Raw genomic sequence first — 24,116 nt, forward strand, 5'->3', positions numbered from 1 at the left:
TGTGATGTGGGAGGGAGGACCAGAGCTGAGCTCCCCTAGGTACCCCCTACCTCTCTGCAGCTGGCCACAGTGAGGGCGGATGGGGCTGGCAAGGGACTAGCTGAGAGCCAGGGAGCTTTCCTGATCTCAGTGGGTAACAGCCCTCCATGGCTGCATAGTCTGCTCTCCAGTCTGTTTTACTGTTTACATGGCCTGGCAAAGCCTAAACTTTTATCTGCACGAGTAGGGCAGTTTCTGCATGAGAAGAGCACCACTAGGGATAGAGATGTGCAAGGTTTCTCCTGGCTACATTGATTGAGCTATATCACTGGGGAACTGGGAGAGAATGCTTTATCCATTTTGACCTTTTCTAATTTTACTTTCATGCCATTAAAATTCTGGAGGCATCTTTCCATCTTCTGCATTTTTTTTTTTAATTATGGAAAATTGGAAGTACAGATCAGTGTAAAGATGTACTGATCACTAATAACATTTTAGGAACTTTCGTATCTCCTGACTCCACTTCCCAAATCCAGCTGGACACTCACTCGTCTACCTCATTCCTCCAGTTCCTTTCACTATGAACAAAAGAAAAGGTAAAAAAAAACCAAACAGATCCACAGTTACAGGGTGGTTGGCACCACATCACAAGTAAGGGCCAGAATAAGTGGGGTCACCAAAGCTGTCAGATCCTTCTTCTCCCCTTGCACCTCGGCCCCTGCCCTACCCCAACAACAGCCCTCCTGACAGCCTTTAGCACCAGTTGAATGTGTCTTTGTGATACTGAAGATGTTATGAAAAGGTGTAATGAGCAGGGTTCAGGGTTCAGAATGAGAATTTGCATCTGTGCCTGATCCCACATCCGTGTTCTTAAAGGAAAGAAAGTCCTATGAGTAGACAGGCCTGGGCCAGTGATGATGTGGGAAAACTTGACCTTCAGGGCCGAGCCCGTGGCGCACTCGGTAGAGTGCTGCGCTGGGAGCGCGGCGACGCTCCCGCCGCGGGTTCGGATCCTGTATAGAAATGACCAGTGCGCTCACTGGCTGAGTGCCGGTCACGGAAAAAAAAGAAAAAAAAAAAAAAAAAAAAAAAAAAAAAACTTGACCTTCACAGCCTCGTCTCTGTCTCTCTCTCTCCCTGACTCTGTCTGTCGCTCTCTGTCATTCCCAAACCTGTGCATTTCCTATAGCATCTTGCTCTCGGCTAGGGTGCTATAAAACAACCCTTAAGAACCTCTCTGACAGGCTCGCTGATGAGTTCAGTTCTTTAGAATGCAGCCTTACAACACCAAGGTTGTGGGTTTGGGACTTGGTACCAGCTAGCTGCCCCCCCCAAAATTTTTTTTTCTCTGGAAATACCTTAAAAATATATATTCTTTCTTTGGGTTAAAGAGAGAATATATATTTTTATATATATTTATTATTTATATATTTTAAGGGTTAAAATATATAAATATCAGAATCTATTAATGAGAGATATTGAACAGTGAAACCTGCTTCAGGCCTGTAACATCACCCACCTCGACAACTACTTTCTCCATGGGGGGAAAAATATATACTGAAAAATCACTAAATGCAGTTTTATGTCTAGTGTGGCTGGAGCAAGGAGAATTCACCTTAAAATTTCAGATATGCAAATTCATGCCCAGAAATTGGGACTTGTATATTTAACACCTTCTGAATATAATATCCCAAGAAGTGTAAGGGAGTTTTCCTGGTTATGATGATCGGGAAGGGAAATGAATTTGGTCAAACACTAGGAGTTGTGGGGGCCTGTGGATTCTGAAAAGCAGAAAGTAGAAGATAATAGGGTTGGGAAGATCCCAGGAGGTGGATCGATGGAAATTATGGGGTCTGCTTTGCAGAGGTAAAAACAGAAAAACAAATAAACAGACAAAAAGAGCATGAAGTGATTTCTCTGGGGAGACTTCAAATGGATGTCTGGATTATATTTACATGAAGCTGAAGGGTTAGATCTGGGACTGAAAGGGAAGAAGAAAGGGTGAACCGCCCAAAGAAGTCAAGAGCAGAGCAGGACCCAGGAACTGGGACACTTCCAAGCCTAAAGTGGTGGCACTTACAGAAGCAGTCCAAATTTCTTAGCGCAGCTTGCCAGGGCTTTCATAATTTGGTCCCCAGTTTATTTTCTCTCTTCGATCACTGCACCTCAGCCACACTACCTTTTCAAAGTCTTCCAAACACAATCTGTGGTCATTTCTCCTTATATTTGTATATTCCTGCCCAAAATGCTTTTTGTGCTGGCTGTCTGAACTCCTAGGTATCCTTAAGAGTTAACCAAAATGTCACCCGTTTTCCTGACCTCTGACTCCACCTCTCCTCCAGGCATTCTCCCTCTTCTGTGCTTTCAAAATACTGGGTATGGAGATCTATTAATATTCATCACTCTTTACAGCATTATTTCTTTGAAACGAAATAATAAGGTCCTTAACACATATTTTATTTTTGAGTATCCAGCCCCTGGCATAATGACTGGAAAGCAGTGGGTGTCAACAAATTCGCCATAAATGAGCAGGAGAGAACAGAAAGATCCCAGAAGAGAGGATGGGATATTTTGTGACATGAAATCTTTTCCTTTTCTCCAAGGTGGTGACAGTGAGAAGTTATTTAAGAGAAAAATTGGGTGATTGGGCACCTCTTGGCTTTGAGAGGGAAGACACCTTCATTGCTGGCATCTGTAGTAGATACAGCACAAAGAGTCTGGGTATGCCTTCCTTGCACATATCTTCCCAAATGCCAAAGGCTTTCTCACCCTCCACAAAGGCAGGCAGATCATTCTCAGGAAGCAAACATTCCTGAGAAGTAGCCCTGTATGTGGTCACTAACGCTAGCTCTAAATCAGTGTTCCCAACCAGGGAAAATTTTGCTCACTCACACAAGGGACATTTGGGAGTATCTGTAGATGTTTTTGGTTGTCATAACTAGTGGGGAGGGAGGGTTGCTATTGACATGTAGTAGGTAGAGGCCAGGGGTGCTGCTAAACATTCTATGATGCACAGGACAGCCCCTCACCCAAAGGATTATCTGGCCCCAAATGTTACTAACACCAAGGTTGAGAAACACTGCTCTGAATGATGCCATGGGAGATGTTACTAATTCTCAGAAACACCATACCTCAAACCCTCAGCTCTAAAACACTCTACTCGGTGACTTGGGATCAACACACCCCGAAGCATAGTTAAGCATTCTTAGCAAATTCTGGGTCAGGTGACAGTACCACTCCAAATACTCACAATGGCAATCACCTCCCATTTGCCTCATTTACTCTCATTTGGGGGCCTTGCCTTCTGCTCCACTGAGAAATTATAGGCCATCAAGCCAATTTCGCTCAGCTTTCTTCCCCTTTTCCTCCCACTCTTCCTGCACCAGTGTCCGCTCCTGCCTCTGTCTCTTCAGTCTCCATGGCTAAGAGCTCCACTACTGGAGCCCATCCCTTCCAGAATCCTCCAAGATCCTGCTCTACCAGTTCTCTTCTCTTTTTATGTCCAACCTCTTCAGAATCTTTGGCTCCTTCCCCTAGTCTTTAAATATACAAAAGGCTCTGCATTCTTAAAAAAAAATTTAAAGCAGAAAAATTGAATTTTAATTAAGTCCAACTTATCAATTGTTTCTTATGTGAATTGTGACTTTTGGTATTGCCTCTAAAAATTTATCACCAGGGCTGGCTGGTTAGCTTACTGATAGAACATGCGGCCGATAACACTCTAAGGTCAGGGATTCGGGTCTCCTTACTGGCTAGTCATCAATCAATTAATCAATCAATAAAAGGTTACCACTAAACCTCAGGTCAGTGATTTTCTCCTATATTATCTTCTAAGGGTTTCATAGTTTTCTGTTTTACATTTTGGTCTGTGACCCTTTTTTAGCTCATTTTTGTGAAGGGTGTAAGGTATGCATCTAGATTCATTTTATGTGTGGATTTCCCATTGTTTCAGCCTCATTTGTTTAAAAGACTTTTTCTCCATTGTATGGCCTTTGCTCCTTTGTCAAGGAGAATGTCCACTGTGAAGAAGATGAAAAGACAAGCCACAGGCTGGGATAAATTTGCAAAAGACGTTTCAGATAAAAGATAGTTATCCAAAATACTCCTATAAAAAGAATTCTTAAAGCTCACCGATAAGAACACACACAACCTGATTGAAAAATGGCTCTAAGACCTTAATAGAAACCTCACCAAAGAAGATATCCAGATGTCTAAATCACATGCCATCAGAGAAATGCAAATTAAAACAACAATGAGATACCACTACATACGTATTAGAATGGCTGAAATCCAGAACCCTGGCAACACCAAATGCTGGCAAGGACGTGAAGCAACAGGAACTCATTCATTGCTGGTTGGAATGCAAAATGATACAGGAACTTCAGAAGACAGTTTGGTGGTTTCCTACAAAACTAAACATACTCTTACCATACAATCCAGCAACCTTACTCCTTGGTATTTACTTCTGTCCACAAAAACATACACACAGATGTTTATAGTAGCTTTATTCATAACTGTCAAAGCTTGGAAGCAACCAAGATGTACTTAAAGAGGTGAATGGATACAATGTGGTACATCCAGACAATAGGACATTATTCAGAGCTAAAAAGAAATGAGCTGTCAAGCCATGAAAAGACTTGAAGGAAACTTAAATGCATATTACTAAGTGAAAGAAGTCAACCTGAAAAGGCTACATGCTGTATAATTCCAACTACATGACATTCTGGGATAGGCAAAGCTATGTAGACAGTAAAAAAATCAGTGGTTGCCAGGGGTTGTGGGGGAGGGAGGGATGAATAGGCAGAGAACAGGATTTTTAGGGCAGTGAAACTACTCTGTATGTTACTATAATGGTGGATACATGTTGTCATACATGTGTCTAAACTCACAGAATGTGCAACACCAAGAGCGAGCCCCAGCGTAAACTATGGACTTTGGTGGTTATGATGTGTCAGTGTAGGTCATCAGTTGTAACAAATGTACCACTCTGGTGGGGGATGTCCATAATAGGGGCTGCTATGCATATGGGGTGGCAGAGCGGGTATATGGAAAAACCCATACCTTCCCCTCAATTTTGCTGTGAATCTAAAACTGCTCTAAAAAGTAAAGTATGTTAAAAAAAAAAGGATTAAAGAAGGTTTTCTTAATCTAATCCCTCTCAAGTTTTAACCTTATATTCCTTTAGTCTTTTGACATCTAATCTATTTTGTTTATCTTAACATATTCTTATTGTAAACATTTTCAAGCAATTTGAAGAAAACTCATGACGGCCATGATCACCCCTCACACAGACCAACCCACAGCAAAGTAAACACTATTAATCCGTTTGGGTTTCCTTCTGGACCTTTTTCTATGTATCTATTCGGCTGTACGACAGAGATTTATTTGGTGAAGGTTTTATTCTCCCATAAATTATATTATTTTGTGCACATTGTTCAAAAGACTATTTTTTCCCCACAGGTTAACTCTTGTTATCTCAACACATCTCTTTCTGTGTGCTTCCCTGCATGGCAGGGCCTGGAAGACTGGAAAGAATACCACCTACCAGGCTCCCCCTGCCAGCACATTTCTGGCTCCACTTCCAGTAAATGCAAGGCCCTTGCTCGAGATTTAGAAGGTGGAAGAGAAGCAAGACCGTGAATGCTTTACAAACAGGTACAGGTTAGCAGGCTTCTGCCACTGGCAAATATTTCTGGGCGTCCTCCTGTGAATCACCTGCCCGGGTGCTGAGGATGGCTAAGACCATCACTGACATTTTCCTGTGATCCCTGAACCTCCTGCTTTCCCACCTGCTAGTATTGCCTTTCCTGGCTGTTGCTTCTCCAGTCCTTTCAACCATCCTGTGAGCTCCTAATCCCCTGAATTAATTTTTTTCCAGCTTAAATAACCTGAATGATTTCTGTTTTCCTAACTGAACCTTGGCTGCTAGAGTATTTGTCCGGAAATGATTTTGGGAAACAGACCCAGAAAGAATGGGGATCTAAGATTCGGTGTTTGATCTGGTAAGATTCAGAGGCTGTGTGGGAAATGAAATACTGATATTCCATGGCTTGGAGTAGCAAGCACTTTTTAAAATTATTGCCTGAAGTTGCTTGGAATGAAGAGATATTAAAGGGTGAGGCTTTGGGAAGCTGTGTGCCTGCTCTGATACCTGATAAGACTAAAAGCATTGACTGCCCTGCAGAATGGAAGAAAGGAAGAGGTGGGCTCAGCACCTAAAACTGTCAGCTACTGTTCTGATCAGAGGACCAAAAAACTTCTATGACTACTCCAAAGGAGCTGCTGCCTCTTGCAGCTGTCAGGCCAGTGCATGTGGAAACCAGGTCTGAGGTTGGATTCCAGGGGTTGCAACATTAGAACCTAAGACTAATTCACTGCTTCTCTGGGTCTTTTTATGCTAAAGTTGAAGCACTGATTTGGAAAGAGTGGGGCCCTAGTTATTACAATGAACTTGAATAGGGGGAGGAAGAGCAGCTCCTTTCCTCTGTCTGAAGAAAAATGTCCTCTTGCTTGGAGACCCTGTCATATCTCATCTGAGGTCTTTTTCATATGAGGAGAAGCCACACTGTCTTCAAGATGCCACCTCTCACCTTTATGACTTCAGTCCCATTAACTAGAGTCAGATCCCAACAAATTTTGGAGGGCAAGCGCCAACACTAACCATGGAGAAGAGAGACTACCCTCAGAAAGAACCACAGATTTTGTCACTGTCTATCAACGGAGACCTGCGGTACATGTGTGGAATGAATTCTAACAGTGACTGTGGCTGTTCACCAAATCCCCTCTTCTCTCTGCTTCTTCACACCTATGCTACATTTCCCAGCTACCCTGCAGTTAGACAGGGCATACATTTTGGCCAATGAAATATGGGCAGAAATGGTGAGAGCCACTTTTAAGAAAATAAAGAATTTTATTTAAAGATGTCTCCCATCTTTCAGTCCTTTCCTTTCAGGCTCCTGAGCAACCAACCCCTATTCACCATTGTCCATGAGCTCATATACATTCTCACCTTGGGTTACTTTTCTTTCTACATAAAGTGGATGATCAGGGGATAACTCAAAGCTCTACCCACTGGAAAGATTTTTCCCTCAACATTCTCTTCTAAGGTTACTCTGAGTGTAAATGTAACATATTTGCTGTCCAATTAAAGGTTGCACCCACATAAAAAGGCAATCCAATCTGTCTGTAAGTCAAGTCTTTTTCCTCCTCTTCTAGCACCTCTTCCTCTGCCCTATATGGCCAAATGTGCAAGTTGAGGGAGAGGTGCTGGTACAACTATGGTGGAGAAAAAAGGAGCCTGGGATAACTTATGCATCTTACTGGTGCTGCTCAGACTTAATCACTGGTTTCTATCTTCTTAGACTGCTGCTGGGACCCCCTGACTTTATGACTGGTGGGTTCAAGAGAACCCAGCTCATAGCAAGCAGTTTCAGATGCCACTTGATGCTCCATAGTAAAGCCTTCTGTCTCTACAGGGGCCCAGTCACACACCAGGAGTTATTTCTAGAAAGACAAAAGCACTGTTCCTCTGGAGCTTGTTATAAACTCCACGTAACATCTTTTTCCACCACTGACCCTTCCAGAATCATACTGAATGGCCCAAATGGCCGGGCTGGTCATAGTACAACCTGGACCTGCTGCACAGCCCTTTTCTGCTGCAGCGTTCCCTTGATGCTGCTGGCCTTTCAGATCGCTGAGTGTGTGAACTGGAGCTGTGTGCCTAGGTGTGGAAGGAGAGGCCTATAGGGCTAGGACTTTCTTCTTTGTGGTAACAGACGCAAGATGCAGCAATTAGGCTTTTAATCTGGAAGGAATGTCCTGGTACAACCCAACCCCTGGACACTCAAAATCTTTACCAAAGTGGCAGGTTCATGAATCTTCATAGAGATGATCTCCTATTCGATGGAGTGCGTGTGGCTGTCAAGGCCTCCTGCTGCTACCACCTCTTGTTCCTCCAGTCTAGTCAGTAGATGTCCTCAATATAATAGATCAGTTTTAGGTTCTATGGGATGACCAGGTGGTCCACATGTCTTCTGATTACATTGTGAGTTACCTAAAGAGATTATTTAAAATAGCAGCTGGGATTAAGCTTACCAAATGAGACTAATTTTAATTTATTCCACCCCAGCCCCTTGAAGTTACCTGATGGAAGGGAGCTCCTCCTAGGATAAAAAGAGAATTACACAAAATGATGAAGCTACATTTTCTTTGTAGATCTCATCACACATGATGTTGTTACACTCAAATTTTTGTCAATCTGTGTAGAAAAAATGGTGTCTCCTTGTTTTGTTTGCATTTCCTGATTGTAAGATTGATTATTGATTATGTGGTTATTATCATCTTGCACATCTTTTTCTGTGAATTATATATATATATATATCCATTGCCCATTCTTAGTTAGGTTGTATTCCTTTTTCTTATTAACTGAGTAATATTAACATTAATATACCAGTCAATATAATTATCAAAATAATTATAATACCATATTAACATATTTATATTAATAACTATATTAATTATGCAAATATAATGATGTACAATACATTATAATGCAATTAATTATATGATGTAATGTATATGTTACTAACCTATAATGTATCTATTATTTAATGACAATTATGTGTAATACCATGACTATATTAATTGTAGTAATGTTTAAGTAGATACTTTATTAATGTAATTATAATATCTTGGTTAATATAACAAATAATATCACATTAATATTATAATTTATATTACTAATTAATATAATTATATTGGAATGTTATTAATGCATTAACATCATGAGTAGTAATTGATTTTTTTGTTGTATATGTTGCTAAATTTCTTTCAATATAAGACAATGTTGGGCCGAGCCCGTGGCGCACTCGGGAGAGTGCAGCGCTGGGAGAGTGTTGACGCTCCCGCCGCGGGTTCGGATCCTATATGGGAATGGCCGGTGCACTCACTGGCTGAGTGCGGGTTACAAAAAAGACAAAAAAAAAAAAAAAAAGACAATGTTTATTCCTTTTACTTACCTAATTCCTCAACATTTGAATAAATCCCTTATGATCTGGCTTCTGAATCTAGTCCCCTACTGAAATTTATCTCCCTAAAATTTTAAACAATCTGCAAAAGTTAGATCCAAAGATTTGTTTTTTAATCTTCATCTGACTTCTTTGCAGCATCTCACACTTGAAACTTTCATCTTTCTAGGCTTCAAATACATGCTCTCCTGGTTTTCTTCCTACATCTTTGACAATCATTCATTAGTTTTTTTTTAGGGCTCTTCTTTCTTTGGCTGCCCCTAAAATGTTTGCATTCTTCTAGGCTCTGCCTTTGTTTCTGTCTTCTATTGTTCTCCACGCTCTTCCTCAGTGATTCCATCTAATCTCAGGTTTCAGCAACCACTTACACCTTGTTGCATACTGAATCTATTTTTGCATCCAAGTTAAGTGCCCTCAGCTATGGTTTTCTATATCTGACTCTTTCTGGACTCTCCACTTCGATACCAAACAGGCATATCCAGCTCAATATGTCCAGAATGGAAATCTCACCCCTACACAGCAGCCTCCCTGAACTGCCTGCTTTCACTCTTCAGCCCCCTCCAATCTGGCATCTGCCTCCACCGCTCCTAAAAATATGCTTTTGGTAGAGTTATTCGTGATCTCCTTGTTACCAAATCCAACATGCACTTTCACCATTTTTCTTATTGATTTCTTATAGTTAATGCCACCTTCATGAATCACTGTTCTCCCTGCCTTTTTGGTGGCCAGTCTGTCCTCGTTAGGTTTTTAAATGTCTGGTGACCCTTCCTGGGTGTCATTTGTTGCCTCATCCTCTTTGACCTAACCAAATATATTCCTCAACCCTCTTTTCTCACTCTTCATTTTCCCCTATGCAACCTAATCCCTTTCCTTGATACTTTAATACATGCTAATTATTTCTTAATTTATATTTCCAGCCCAGATCACTCCTCTAAGCTCCAGACTTGAAAATCTAATTGGACATTTCTACTTGGATGATCCACAGGTATCTCAAAACCAACATAAATGTAACTGAATTCATGATCCCCCTGCTCCCCCACCACCATCAAAACCATTTGTTAGTCATTCGTATTTACTACACCAGCAAGTGGATCCAAAACCTACCCCATGTCCCCACCAGAAACCTGGTAGTCATTCTTGACAATGTCCTCTTAGGTGGACTAGATTCTTAACTTCTTCCAATCTGTTTTTCACACCTCAGCCAGATAATTTGATATAAAAGAAAATCCTTCTATTAGGACCCTTGTCATTAATGTAACCTAAAAGGCTACATAGGATCCCTTGTCACCTGCCCACTGCCCCACCCTCTTCTCACACTCTCTTTTGCTCCCTGAGCTCCTTTCAGTCCCTTGATCCTACCAAATTCTCTTTTGCTTTGCCGTTTTTCACACATGCTATTTCCTGTGCTTGAAATGCTCTGCACTCTGTCATTGTTGGCGTAGAAAATTCCTACTCATTCTTCAGAGTTTAGAAGTCCCTTTCTCCAGCAAATCCACCACAACTCTCAAATTAGGTCTCACTAACGTGTGCTCTCCAGGGCTGGCCAGTTAGCTCAGCTGGTTAAGTACATCCTTGTCTAACACCAAGGTCAAGGGGTTTGAGTCCCTATACTGGCCAGCCATTAAAAAATAAAAATATCATGTGTGCTCTCCTGAAACCACTGAACTTTTCCTTCATCTCTTCTATCACAATGTAATTAATAATTATTAAATTTATTAAAACTTATTTGTACAATTAACATTTGCTTAATATGAATTTTCCACACTGGAGTGTAAACTTTATGAGGGCAGAGACTATATCTGATTTACTCCAGTGCCCAGAATAGTTCCTAGCACATAGTAAATTCTCAATAAATACTTATTAAGGAGATGAATGCACTTATAATCTCCCCAAAACTTCCTCCCAAAACTTCCTTCTCTTGTTTTCCCTTCAGATAGTAAAGACCTCACCAACCGCCCAGACTAGAAATTCTGAATAATTCTTTTTTTTGTTTGTTTTTTTGGCAGCTGGCTGGTACGGAGATCTGAACGTGTGACTTTGGTGTTGTAATTTCACGAAATTCTGAGTAATTCTTTACCCTTCTCTCCCACCCTTCCTCCATACCCTGTATGGAATAAGCGGTCAAATCCTGAATATTCTACCTTCAGAAATACCTCCCAGACCCTGTCCCTCTTTTATGTGTCACTACACATGGGTTGAGTCCAGCCTCATCTCTGTCTGGGCTGCTGTGACCCTGTGCAACAGACCTGCCAGGGCCTGGGCTCCTCCCAGCACATTGCAAACTCCAGAGTCTTGTTCTGAGACTAGTCAGATCATGTAACCTCCAGCATGAAGACATTGGCTACTTCCAATCTGTGCAGATCATTGAATTTAACAACTTAGAAATGCAGACAAGGCTACAGTATAGCTCCCTGGCATCACCTTCAGCTGCTGCTTTGCAAAACTCGTGTTCTAACCACTCTGACTTCTTGCCATTTCCCAAAATATGACTTGCCCTTTCACGGCTCCATATCCTCAGACAGGCTGTCCTCTCTGCCTGGAATGTTTTCACTTGCTTGTCTGTATAACAAATGCCTTTTCATCATTCAAAACTCCTCTCAAATGTAATTTCCTCCTTGAATTATTTCCTTGTTTCCCCAGGAAGAGATGGATGCTTCCTTTCTCAGTTCCTACTGTTTTCTAATCATTCCTTTACTCACCACTTATCACATTGCATTATAGTTATAAGTCTACATGCTTGTGAAGATGGTATGAAATTTACAGTCACAATTCAGTGTGTGGGAAAGGTAACTTTTTAAAATTTTCTATAGTAAAATTCAACTAACCACTGAGCCCCATATCCATGCATATCAGAAAACACGTACGAAGGTACTTCACAAAGTTCGTGGAAAATAGAATTAAAAGATAATGCGAACTTTTCCATGAACGTTTTGAAGTACCCTTATAGTATGGTCACTTTGGAATACCTTCTGGAATAAAACCTAGTCTCTTGAGTAAATGTGCAGGTAATTTTAAGATCCTATCCATTTTCCTCCTGCCAGCCTTCTCTCTAAGTGTCTGGGTGATTTTGGTAACATCCTGACATTGAAAGAGGGCGTGTCGGGACCCTGTGCCTTTCTCCAGTTCTCGCTGGCCTCTGAAGAGGAGGGGCATGCCCACACAGTTTTAAGTGTCGAGATCTGGCATCAGTTGCTGATGTGCATGGTCTGTGACATGGCCTCTGGAGAAACCACTGGCTCAGTCAGTCTTCACCTTCGTCCAGTCCCACTCTCTCCCACCCCCATATGACCTGTTTTCTTCATGTCACTGCCTGGAGTGCAGGATGCTATGGGGCTGCTTTCAGGCCCAGATGCCTGGACAACACCTTGAACCATGGTTAATCTACTGCTCTGTGACCCCATGCACAATGTGGGTCTTCCCTGCAAGCTTGTCAGCCACCTGCAATGCAAAGTGGGGACACTGCTCTCTGAGGTCCTCTCTGGGTGTTTACATTGCTTCTTCTCCAGGGGATTTTATCCTGGGGATGGGGAGCAGGTTCAAACTGGAGGCTGGGAAGGAGCTTCTTGAGCACCTAACTTATTCTCAGCTGTTTTCATCTCTCCATGTTGATCCAATCCAGCTCAGGAAGAACTGTTATTTTCTATCCTCATTATTGAGTTGATTTTTACTACAGTCTGTGTTCCTGTGCCCTTAGACCCCAAATCCCTGATTTTCTAAGGCATGCATTTTCCCTCTCAACCAAGTCTACCTCTTGAAAATCAAAAGCGCTAGGCTTTTAGACCAGTATGTTAGCTAAGGAGTTTAAAAATCATATATATATATTTTAAAAAATTTATTGAAATATTATTGATTATACATACTTGTGGGGTACAGAGTTGACTATCAGTATTTGCGTACAATATGTGATGATCAAATCGGGAGAGTTGGCATATTCATCATTATAAAACATACGCGCTCTTTGTGTCCATTAACCAATTTCTCCCTAACCTCCTTCCCCTCCCCCTTTCCTCCCTCTAATAACCACAGTTCTGTTCTTTCCTTCTGAAAGTTCAGCGTATTGCTGTTTGTTTTCTTTTTCTTTTTTCTTTTCTTTTCTCTTCCTTCTTTCTCTCTCTCCTCCCTCTCTCCCTCCCTCCCTCTCTTCCTTCCTTCCATCCTTCCTTCTTTCCTTCCTTCCTTTCTAAAATCATATTTTGAAGCTCAAAGCTGAATAATGACTTTTGTGCACTAGGCTGTATCCACCCTTCTAGGGACAGTGCATAATAAAGCCATTGCTGCTTTTTTGTTGGTAGGAGGATGGTAAAGTGAAAAAAAAGAAAAGCACAATTTAATAGCAAAACTTTTTCCTACTGCACTTGTTTTCCCCACAAAAGTCTAAGGTTTCTGGTGGCAGTGCCACATTCATAGAGGTGGAATGCTTGTGGAAGTCAGGAGACAGGTCCCTGGCGTGATGGGTAGCAAGGGTCAGAGTGTCAAAGCTGTGATAAGGCCCTGGCTCATAAGAGCTGTGGCAAACCCATGTCATTCCCAAAGGCTTCCCTTTGCTCTCTACCATACACACTGGAAAGTTTAAATATTTGATAAACTTCCTTCCTAAGTTTCAGTAGCTTCCTTCCTTCCTAGAAATCAGTAGCAAGATTTTGTCAATGAGACATAAAATGGCAACTTGCTGGAGTGTCTGAGTAAGTTTTTTCTTTCTGAACAAAAGAGACAAACAGATAATAACAAATCTTCCCCTTTCTTCCTGCCTTTGGCAACTGGCAAAACCCTCACATTGTTCCCTGAGCTATGGAATTTGAACAGCTGTGGTACAAAAGGTCAAGTGGAAGCCCTTTGGGTTCTTCTCCCTACTAAAAGGATAAACAAAAAGTAATAGCATATTCCTGAAGAATTGTAGAAATTGTTTCATTCTTCAAAGTTTTGAAAGGTGAAGAGGTGGTTATTCCTATTAAATCCCCATTATATTCAGCTGTAGAGTCTTTGCAGGGGAGAAATAGGTCTTGGAAAATGACAATGGATTATCTGAAGCCTAATTAGTGGAAACTTTAATTACAGCTGCTCCTCAGGATATGATCTCTTTATGTAGCAGGGCAGCACAGGCACAGGTGCTGCTATCAATCTGGAAAATACTTCTTTTTCCCTTCTGACTCAATAAACAGAGAAAACCAGAAACATACCTAGCAGGGACAGGAAGACACCTTCACCATCTATTCTCATTCCTCCCTGGCCTTATTCAAGGGACTCTTCTGAAATTTGATATTCTTATTCTAGGGACTCTTCTGAAATTTGATATTCTTATTATCTATCCAACATTCGGCTTGTCCACTATTTTGATGACATTTCTATGAATGGACTGGAATTAGGAAGTTCCTTGGATGCTCAACTAAGACATGTGCCTGCCAAAGCATGGGGGGGAAATCCCATGAAAATATAAACCTCCCAGCATTAAGAAAGAAGCACAACACATGATGGATTTTGGAGGCTACCTGCATTGGACTGAATGGCCCTCCAAAGTCATTGGAGCTTGATGCCCACTGTAACCATTAAGAGGGTGGGAAATCCTATTGAAATAGTTGAAAAGTGGAGCCTTGAAGAGGTGATTGGAATGTAATGCCAGGTGATAGTGAATGGATTAACAATGGTGGTCACAGGCGTGGTTCTGAAGGTTTTAAAAGGAGAGCACGTGAGTCTCTCTCTCTCTCTCTCTCTGCTTTCACCATCTTAAAATGTGATAACCTGTGTCACTGAAGCCACTTGGTGAAGGCTTTCAACAGATGTGTTTCCTGGACTTTGGACTTCCCAGCCTCAGAAACTATAAGCAATAAATTTCATTTTCTTACAAATTACCCAGTTCCAGGTATTTTGTTATAAGCAACAGAAATGGACTAATACACTACCTATATCACATTTAGGTCTCTTTCTGCAGCATATGCACTGAGTGAACTAAGTGGTTATTGGTTGCCATCTTTGAGGAGGGCCCAGAGCAAGAAGTCTGTATGAGCCTGAAGCTAACTTGGGTTGGAGAATAGGGTTTTAGAGCAAAGCTATGCTGTGGTATGTTAGTAGCAATTTCCATTTTGAGAATCAGCTCTTGGCTTACTACTGGACCCTGTGAGAAACTGAGTGCCTGGCTACAGGGCATGAGATGACTATGTGACTGAGCTGCCCATGACAGAATGATTGTATTCCATACAGCTGGAGTGCCCAGAAGCACTCCATTATCAAGTGGAAATATCAGATACCAAATGCAGACTAAGCAGGTTCTGAAGACACAAATGAATTGCAGAAAGATGGCTTATATTCCCAGCATCCCTATTCCTGTCCACTGTCAAAACACTTAGGGCTTCATGGGGAGTTTATTATATACAGTTAACTGATGGGAAAAATTTGAACTGGAGTTATAGATGGGTCCACATAACATGCTACCACAAGCTGGAAAAACACTGATGTCATCTTTCAGCCTCGCTAAAGGATTTTGGTATAGACTCTGAACTAACAATCAATTTCTGATGTTGGTTTTCCCAAAGCTAAAATATAGTCAATCCTCACCATTCATAGATTCCCTATTTGCAAATTTGCCTACTTGCTAAAATTTATTTGTAACTCCCAAATCAATATTGGTGGTACTTTCATGGTCATTTGAGGACATAGGCAGAGTGATGAAAGATTTGAGTTGCCCTGTGCACATGGTTCCAGCTCAGATTGAACAAGGTGATGTTCTGCCTTCTTGTTTCAGATCTTATACTACAAACAAGCATCATTTTCATGGTCTATTTAGTACTATGTGTTCCACGTTTCTGTGCTTTTTGTTGGTGATTTTGCTGTTTAAAATGGCCCCCAAGCACAATGATGAAGTGCTTTCTAATATTTCTAAGCACAGGAAAGCTGTGATGTGCCTTATGGAAAAGATACATGTGCTAGATAAGCTTTGCTCAGGCATGAGTTATATATAGTGCTGTTGGTCATGAGTTCAATGTTAACGAATGAACAGTACAGTACATCCAGGAAAAGGAAAAAGAAATTCACTGGTCTGTACAGCAGGATCCTCCAGAAAGAAATGTACATATTTATATACATGAGTGAGCAAGAGAGAGAGATTTATTATAAGGAATTGGCTCATGCAATTACGGAGGCTGAGAAGTCCACATCCAGCAGAACTGATGGTGTAAGTTTCAGTCCAAGTCCAAGGGCAAGAGAAGACGATGTCCCAGCTTGCAGTCAGGGAGGCAGAGAGAGAGATAATCCTTTTTTAATCAGCCTTTTATTTTATTCAGGCCTCCAACAGATTAGAGAGGTCAATCTCTTTTACTCAGTGTACTGATTCTTATGTTAATCTCATCCAGAAACACCCTCACAGACACATGCAGACACAATGCTTAACTAAATATCTGGGCACTTCATAGCCCAGTAAAGTTGACACATAAAATTAACCATCACACCCAGGGTGAGGAAAATGTGGAATTCTTTTGGGCTAGCACTGGCTGGCTCATACATTTCGAAAGGCAATAGAGCATGAAAAATACTAAACTCGCAGGCGAGGCAGGTTCTGCAGATCAGGAGGCTTCAGAAGAATTTTTAAAATGCCTGTTAAGTTCTAACAGAAAAGAGTTATGTAGAAGAGTAGGTTTCCAATGCTGATGAGACTGCCTTATTTTACAAGGATGTTGGCAAACAAACCTATATAACAAGAGTGGTGTTTCAGTTGACAAAAATGTTGTGACCAGGGCTCATAAGAACCTAACCCAGTATCTCCTCTTGAAGCAACAGGTCATTATTTGCTAATTCAGTGTTAGCAGCAACTTTATAGAACACAACTACCATGAGTAATGTGAATAGAGTGTATATGGATTGGAGAATTAAGCAGTGGAAGTGAGAGAAGCTCCTCCACTTTTATACCTAAGGACCTTTCAAACATCTTTGTTATAATCTTCATGATACTAGGCTCTAATGGTTAAGGAGTCAGATACTTAGGGAACAAGTTTTTCTATGAGGGGATAAAATGACAGTCCCTCAAATATTTTTAAAATACTCTATCAATTGCTGTTATTGATTTGTACTGTGTCTGTGTGTGTAAGGGAATGGGGGTTAGGCATTTCCAAGAAACTCACAATGTCCTCTACATTGCTGATCATGACCATTCCCTTTTAACCTTCTCTAAACTAGTTTTCTTGCCCATTACTCTACCAAAAATGCTCTTGTAAACTTCACCAATGCTCTCCATATTGCCACACCTAATGAACGTGTCTCTGACTTCAAATTTCTCTAATTCTCAGTAGCTTTTGCCTTAGTTGACCACTGTCCCCTTTTGAAACCCTCTTCTTCCAATTCTGTGATACCCTATTCTCATTCTACTTTGTTTCCTGTATTACTAGCTTCTTCTTTTAGTCTCCTTTGCTAAGTTCGCCTTCTCTACTCAATCAGCAGAATTTGATCTTCCTGAAAACTTGGACCCGGGGGCTGGCTGGTTAGCTCAGCTGGTTAAAGCATGGTGTTGTAACACCAAGGTCAAGAGTTCAGATCCCCATACTGGCCAGCCACAAAACAAAACAAAGTCCTGGGCCCTCTCGTCAATATATTCTATACTTAAATATTCTCATTCACTCCAATATCTTCACATACAATATATATCACAACTCTCATATTATTTTTTTGGCTCAAATCTCTCTCCTTCTCCAAAGTCACATATCCTGCTGCACATTTGGCATCTCCACTTGGCTCTCTCACAAGTATCTCAAAGTCCATATGTCCAAAACAGAATTCCTGGTTGCCTCCTGTAGGCTCTGGTTTTATCTCCCATCCCACTCCTGGTTCTCCCCCTGTATTTACAAATGGTAATAGATTCATCCAGGAACTAATTTAGAAATCTGAAAGTTATTCTTGACTCTTCCCTTTTGCTCATCTCTTGCCTCTGATTTGACCCACCAGCAGATTATGCCTCCAAATATATTTCAATTCCATCTACTTCTCTCCATGTTACTATCCTGGGTGCTCATCATGAAGTGCCCACCACTAACAGTGGGCGGGAGTAGAAGAGTATCATAGACAAGTTCAGGCTTCCATAATTTCAAATTTGTAACCCTAAAGGAAAGAGATAGCTTCTCTCTCCCTGTGTTAACATAAAATCCCAGAGAAGAAGTGGCCAGGTTTGGATCATTTTGCCCAGGAGGATGTAGAGAATGCCAGACAAAGTAAAACAACAATACCCATAAACAGTGGAGGTTAGTGACAGGGGCTGTCACCTCCCTTGTGTGTGCTTTTCTGTCCTGTGTGCATTTCCCATGTAGACCAGAACACTTGAAGTAATTGGCTCTTAAATGAATTTTTATCATTATAATGCCAATAAACTTTGAGGATTTCCTAAACTAGGCCTTGTATAGAACTTGTAAATAAAATGGAGCTTTTTAGGATTCTGAAAACACTATTATATTTTGTTAAACTGATGGACCTGGTTATAAGTAGAAGATATCTACCTTTGTATTCTTTTTCAGTCTCTCAGGACGCTTTTGGCTCTGAGTTCCCCAAATAGGCGGGGTTTCAGGACATATATATTCACATGCATTCTACTCCTTGAATTTATGATGTGGTGCAATTATATACGTGAGAAAATCCATAGTTGAAGAACTAAACCGTAAGACGTACATAAAAAGAAGTTAAGCCGGGGTTCTCTTCTACTCCCGTGCCCCATCTCCAAACACCCACAGTAATTCAAATCAATTGAATACATCAGAACTCACATACCTTCTTTGAATTAGAGAATTCTTTTTATAATTATTGACTTCAATTGGAATTTCAACTTCCCGAAACAAAAATAAACAAGAAAAGTCTCACAGGGTCAGAGAAAGTAGTTCTTACCATTCATGTTCTTCTTTTGAAAAACCAGCAGAGGGTGAACAAGACGGCAAATAAAACTGAAACCGACGAGGTTGACTAGAGGACTTTTAACTTTCAGAAGGAGAGAACAAACTATGGTTATTAGAGATGGAAAAGCAGGAGGGAGAGGGGGGTTGGGGAGAAATTGGTTAATGGACACAAGGAATGATTATGTTTTGTAACGATGAACATGCGAATTATCCTGATTTGATCATCACACATTGTACACAGGGATTGATAGTCAATTCTGTATCCCACAAAAATGTTCAATCAATTATTTTTCAATTAAAAAAATATTAAAAAATAAAGTGTTCCCACTTCACAACAGCAAACTGGTAATTCCTAAGTCAAGAACATGTCAAGAACATGGAAAAGAGTAAACATGGCCTTGAACACTAATTTGACTTAACTGTGGTGTTTCCAAGTTGTTTTTGTGATAGAGAGTAAATCCTTTACAACCTGGACAGCTCATCTCCTAGAGTCAAGTTTTGGAAAACTAGATGCTCAGAAAATTTGCAGAGGAGGGCAGAGAATAACAACATATCTCTTATGCTAATGATGCTTGTAGCAACCAGAACATAAGTCCCCTGAGCACTTACATATTCACAGTGTCTGTTGAACTTAAAAGGAAGGAAAGCAAGGGAAGTGAAATTTATTTTCTTATACGTTTAGTTCAAAATAAAGGCACATAGAAGCATTATGGAGAAAAAAGATAATAAGGTTTACATAAACCTTGATGTTAGATAAAGGTGAGAAGTTTCTATCAAATTAAAAAATATGCAATGTATGGCCTCCACCCAGTTTGGTTGTCTTGTAGGCCTTTTGGGTAAAGCCCTCTTTATACTATAACTTAATGTGTCAAAGATCAGTTTTTAGAATGGTGTATTAGTCTGTTTCTGTTGCTTATAACAGAATACCTGAAACTGCATAATTTATAAAGAACTGAAACTTATTTCTTACAGTTTCAGAGGCTGGAAAGTCCAAAGTCCAGGGAATACATCTGGTGAGATCCTTCTTCTGGCTGGGAACTCTCTACGGGGTCCCATGGTGACCAGGGCATCACATGGTAAGAATGGGCTAAGCAAGAGAGCTAATCAGCACCACACCCACTACTCCAAGAATGGATCAGATCAATTCACTCATGAGGGCATAGTCCTCACAATCTAATCACCTCTTAAAGACCCCACCTTTCAAATACCATAATTGGATTTCCCATCCTCTTAACACAGTTACAATGGGGGTCAAGTTTCTAACACATGAAGTTCTAGGGGACAAATTTGACTCACAGCAAATGGCAAAATTTCTTTGAATTATAAAATCCAGTTTGGGCAAAAGTCTGGGGAAATGAATCATTGTGTACCCACAATGGAGGATAAACTGACTGGTATAACTTTTGGAAAGCAATTTGGCAATGTCTATTGCACATCAATGTGAATATCCTCCATGGTCCTTCATTCTCACTTCTGTCATATAATAACACTAGTAAAAGTGTTCAAAAATGTGTGAATAAAAATTCTCATCATGGTATTGTTTGTAATAGTCAAAATTTAAAAAGAACTTAAAATTCCACTAAGGAAATGATAGAGTAGTTTATATTTACAGTGTACTTGCTATGTGTGCTATAGGTGCTTTTGTTGCATTAATTCATTTAATCTTCACAATGAGCATTTTATCACAACACATTTTACAGATGGAGAAACTAAGATACAGAATGGTAAAGTCATTTGGCCAAGTCCACACAGACCTAAGTGGTAGAAACGAGTTTCTAACCCAAGTACTTTCTGCTCTTGATTCCTAAGTTCTACTGCTTCTCTTAGTGTGCTGTTGTAAATGTAATGAGGAAAATTTGTATTTACTGTGTGAAAAGATATCCATAGTATAATGTTCAGATTAAAAGAGCAGTTTTTAAAAACATAATGTGTGTATAGATAGTATAATCCCATAAAAACTGTGTAATATATAACTTGCTACATTGCTAGAAATGGTTTCCTCTGGGGAGAGAGATTAATGGAGGAAAGGGAAAGATAAGCATGTTCACCTTTTACTATAGCAAATAAATTTATTTTTAATTTGTTACAAGCATAAATTTTGTATGTAAGGATTTTTAAACACCAGAATTTAAGCTTAGTTTTATAGCTCCTTTACACAGGAGTGCCTAAGTTAGAGCTCCCCCTAGGGAGTTATAAAGTCACTTAAAATGATAGATCAGTTTTCCATAAAATTATAGTTGATCACTTAACAATTTTTACTGACTCTCAGATCCGGATTTGAATCAGCAATATGGAATTACTTATTGGCCTGACAATCCATTGAATGAATCAATTTTATATCAAATGTTGATTCTAAACCAGATAATTGGGGGTGTATCAATATGTAATTGCTGAAAAATGCAAACAATTATAATCCCAATCTGATTGAATAAACTAGGTTACCCATAGAGCTTGATATCTAAGTAGCATTGGAATTTCTTAAATTTCTCAATATAATCTGAAAAAATATTATGTGCAATAAAGTCTTTTCTTTTCCATTAAAGTGGCCATTGTGTCATTAATGTGTCTATTGTGATGGTGACAATTACCATTTTTGAGAAATTCTATTGTCTACAGCATGAATGATGGTGGCTTTAATAAGTTGACCAGTCATGGCCTATGCTTGGCTGATGGTAGGGGTCATTTTCAAAGCTGAGTAGCTCTGGCAAGCTGAAGGTCTGGTTTGGCTTTTTGCTGGATAGCTTCTCAATATCCCTTCTTCCTGCTTATGTGTTCTGCTTTGCAATAAAGTTATTTCTCTTTCACATTCTATAAATTCATTTCTTGCTTTTCAGTCTTATCCCCATTTTCACTCAACATTTCCCTCCACACTGGTTTTATGTTGTCCTATCGTATTCCCAAATCTAATCTAACAGCAGCCCATGGAAGTAGGGGAAAGAGAGCCAACATTAATAGGCACCTACTGTGTACCAGGTACTTCATGGGGTGCATTTCCTACATCCCATCACTTAATTCTACTAACAGCATTACAAGATAGGTCTTATGACCTTGATTTTCCTAATGAAAGAACATATTCAGAGAAGTTAAAATCTAGCCTCAGGTCATGCTAACCTTTAGTGACATAGCAAGGGTTCAAACCTTTATCTGTTGGGCTCCAAAGTCTACACTCTTTCCAATAAGCCACACTTCCTCAAAAAACATACTTATATGTCTCATGTTTATATTCACTTGCTATCTTCATCTTTCCATAGTAAATGCTTATTATTGACAGAGCAATGAAGTCCAGTGTGCACATATTAATTTAATCCCACTGCCTTTACCTTGTCTTGTGTTTAGGGTCCAAATAGAAGCTGAGAAGTTTCACAAATCTGAAGACTTTCCTAATACAAAACCCACAGGTTTCTTCTGTTCCAGTAAAAGGACATTTATGTTACAGGATGAATTCTAAAGCAAGGACATTAAAGAAAGATCAGAGGAAGCAGTGGTGCCCAAAGCTGAAATCTTCAAGGAAGGGTGCTGAAACTTTCATTTGGTCAACGATTCATTTCTTTGGAATTTAAAGAATTTTTAACCTGCTCGTGAAATTCTGTTCATCTCAGGAAAAGAAGACCCATTGTATTAGTCCATCTCTGTTGCTTACAACAAAACACCTGGGACTGGGTAATCTGTAAAGAAATGATATTTATTGCTTACAGTTATGGAGGCTGGGAAGTCCAAAGTTCAGGGAACACTTATGGTGAGGGCCTTCTATGATGGTGATTTCAGCAATGCAGGGTCTCATGTGGCAAGAATGACAGAGCAGAAAGAGAGCAAATTCCTCACTCCTTCTCCTTTTAAAGCCCTCAGAACCACACCCATGACCACCATTAAACCATCAGTGGATTACTCCATTCACTTGGAAATGGTCCTAGAATCTAATCACTTCTTCAAGGCCCCACCTTTCAATGATCATAATAGGATTTCTCATCCTCAACAGTCAACAGTGGGGATTAAGCTTCAATGAGTTTGGGGGGACATGCAACCCACTGCACCCATCAATACAGTCTTAGGCAAGATGTGATAATAAAAGCAGTGTTCTAATGCTGACAACACTACAAAACTTACACAGCTAGATTTGCCTGAGTTTAGCCAAGAAAACTGAAGGCCAAGAAAAAAAGTAACATATTTCCAAAATTTAATAGGAATGCAGGGAAATGCTTATTGGAAAGCAATGAGTAGCTCTTTAAAATGCAAAACTCTCAGGGAAATCTTTCTACTTTTCAAATTTTAGATTAAACACTCATAGCTTCATATGATTGTTTGTTTTGCAGCATTAGCATTACCGATGTGCTGATGGATCCCCAAGTCTCTGCTTGGAATGTGAACTTGACAGTAATAATGTGAGAAGAGACAGGATATTTTTTAATTCCAAGAACATTTTTTGTTTATCCTTTCCTTAAAAATAACTTCTATTGCTTTTGCTGTTGTCATTAGTCTCTAAGTGATGAATGTTCATTGAGAAGTGTTTGAAAAACAGTGAATAGAAAAAAGATAATACAAAAATTACACTTAATACTACTATCTGCAAACAACCCTCTTAATATTTTGGTGTCATCTTTCTAGGTCAGTGTGTATGTAAATATATTTCTAGACTTCTGGCTTACTCCTTTAAATCAAGATTATGCTGAGCATACTATTTTATGAGTAGCCTTTTTCACTTTGTTTGTTTTGAACGTTTTCCTATGTTATTAAACATTCTCCTCTAATATTAAAATAATTAATCAGCAGAGAAAATGGGTAAGTAAAACATTTAATCTTAACCATAAGGCTCAACTTAACTAAACTATGTCCCATTTTACCAGCCTCTGGTACAAGAGGAAATCAAATATCTCTTAACAGTGTAATCAAATTTCTCCAAAACCATATTGATGGGAGTTTGGATGTGTTGTCCCCTCCAAAACTCATGTGGAAATCTGATCCCCAATGTGGCAGTGTTGGAAACTGATTGAGTCATGGGGGCGGATCCCTCATGAATGGATTAGTGCTCTGCCTGAGGGATGGGGGATTAATAAGTGAGTTCTCACTCTATTAGTTCCCGCAAGAGCTGGTTGTTTATAGGATTCTGGCACCTCTTCTCTCTCTCTCTCGCTTCCTCTCTCTTGCTTCCTTTTGCCATGTGATCTGCTTGTACCCACCAGCTGCCTGCCACTTTCTACCATGAGTAGAAGCAGCCTGAGGCCCATGCCAGATGCAGCTGTCCCAGAATCATAAG

Source organism: Cynocephalus volans, chromosome 6 (assembly GCF_027409185.1).
Source record: "Cynocephalus volans isolate mCynVol1 chromosome 6, mCynVol1.pri, whole genome shotgun sequence".
Lineage (NCBI taxonomy): Eukaryota > Metazoa > Chordata > Mammalia > Dermoptera > Cynocephalidae > Cynocephalus > Cynocephalus volans.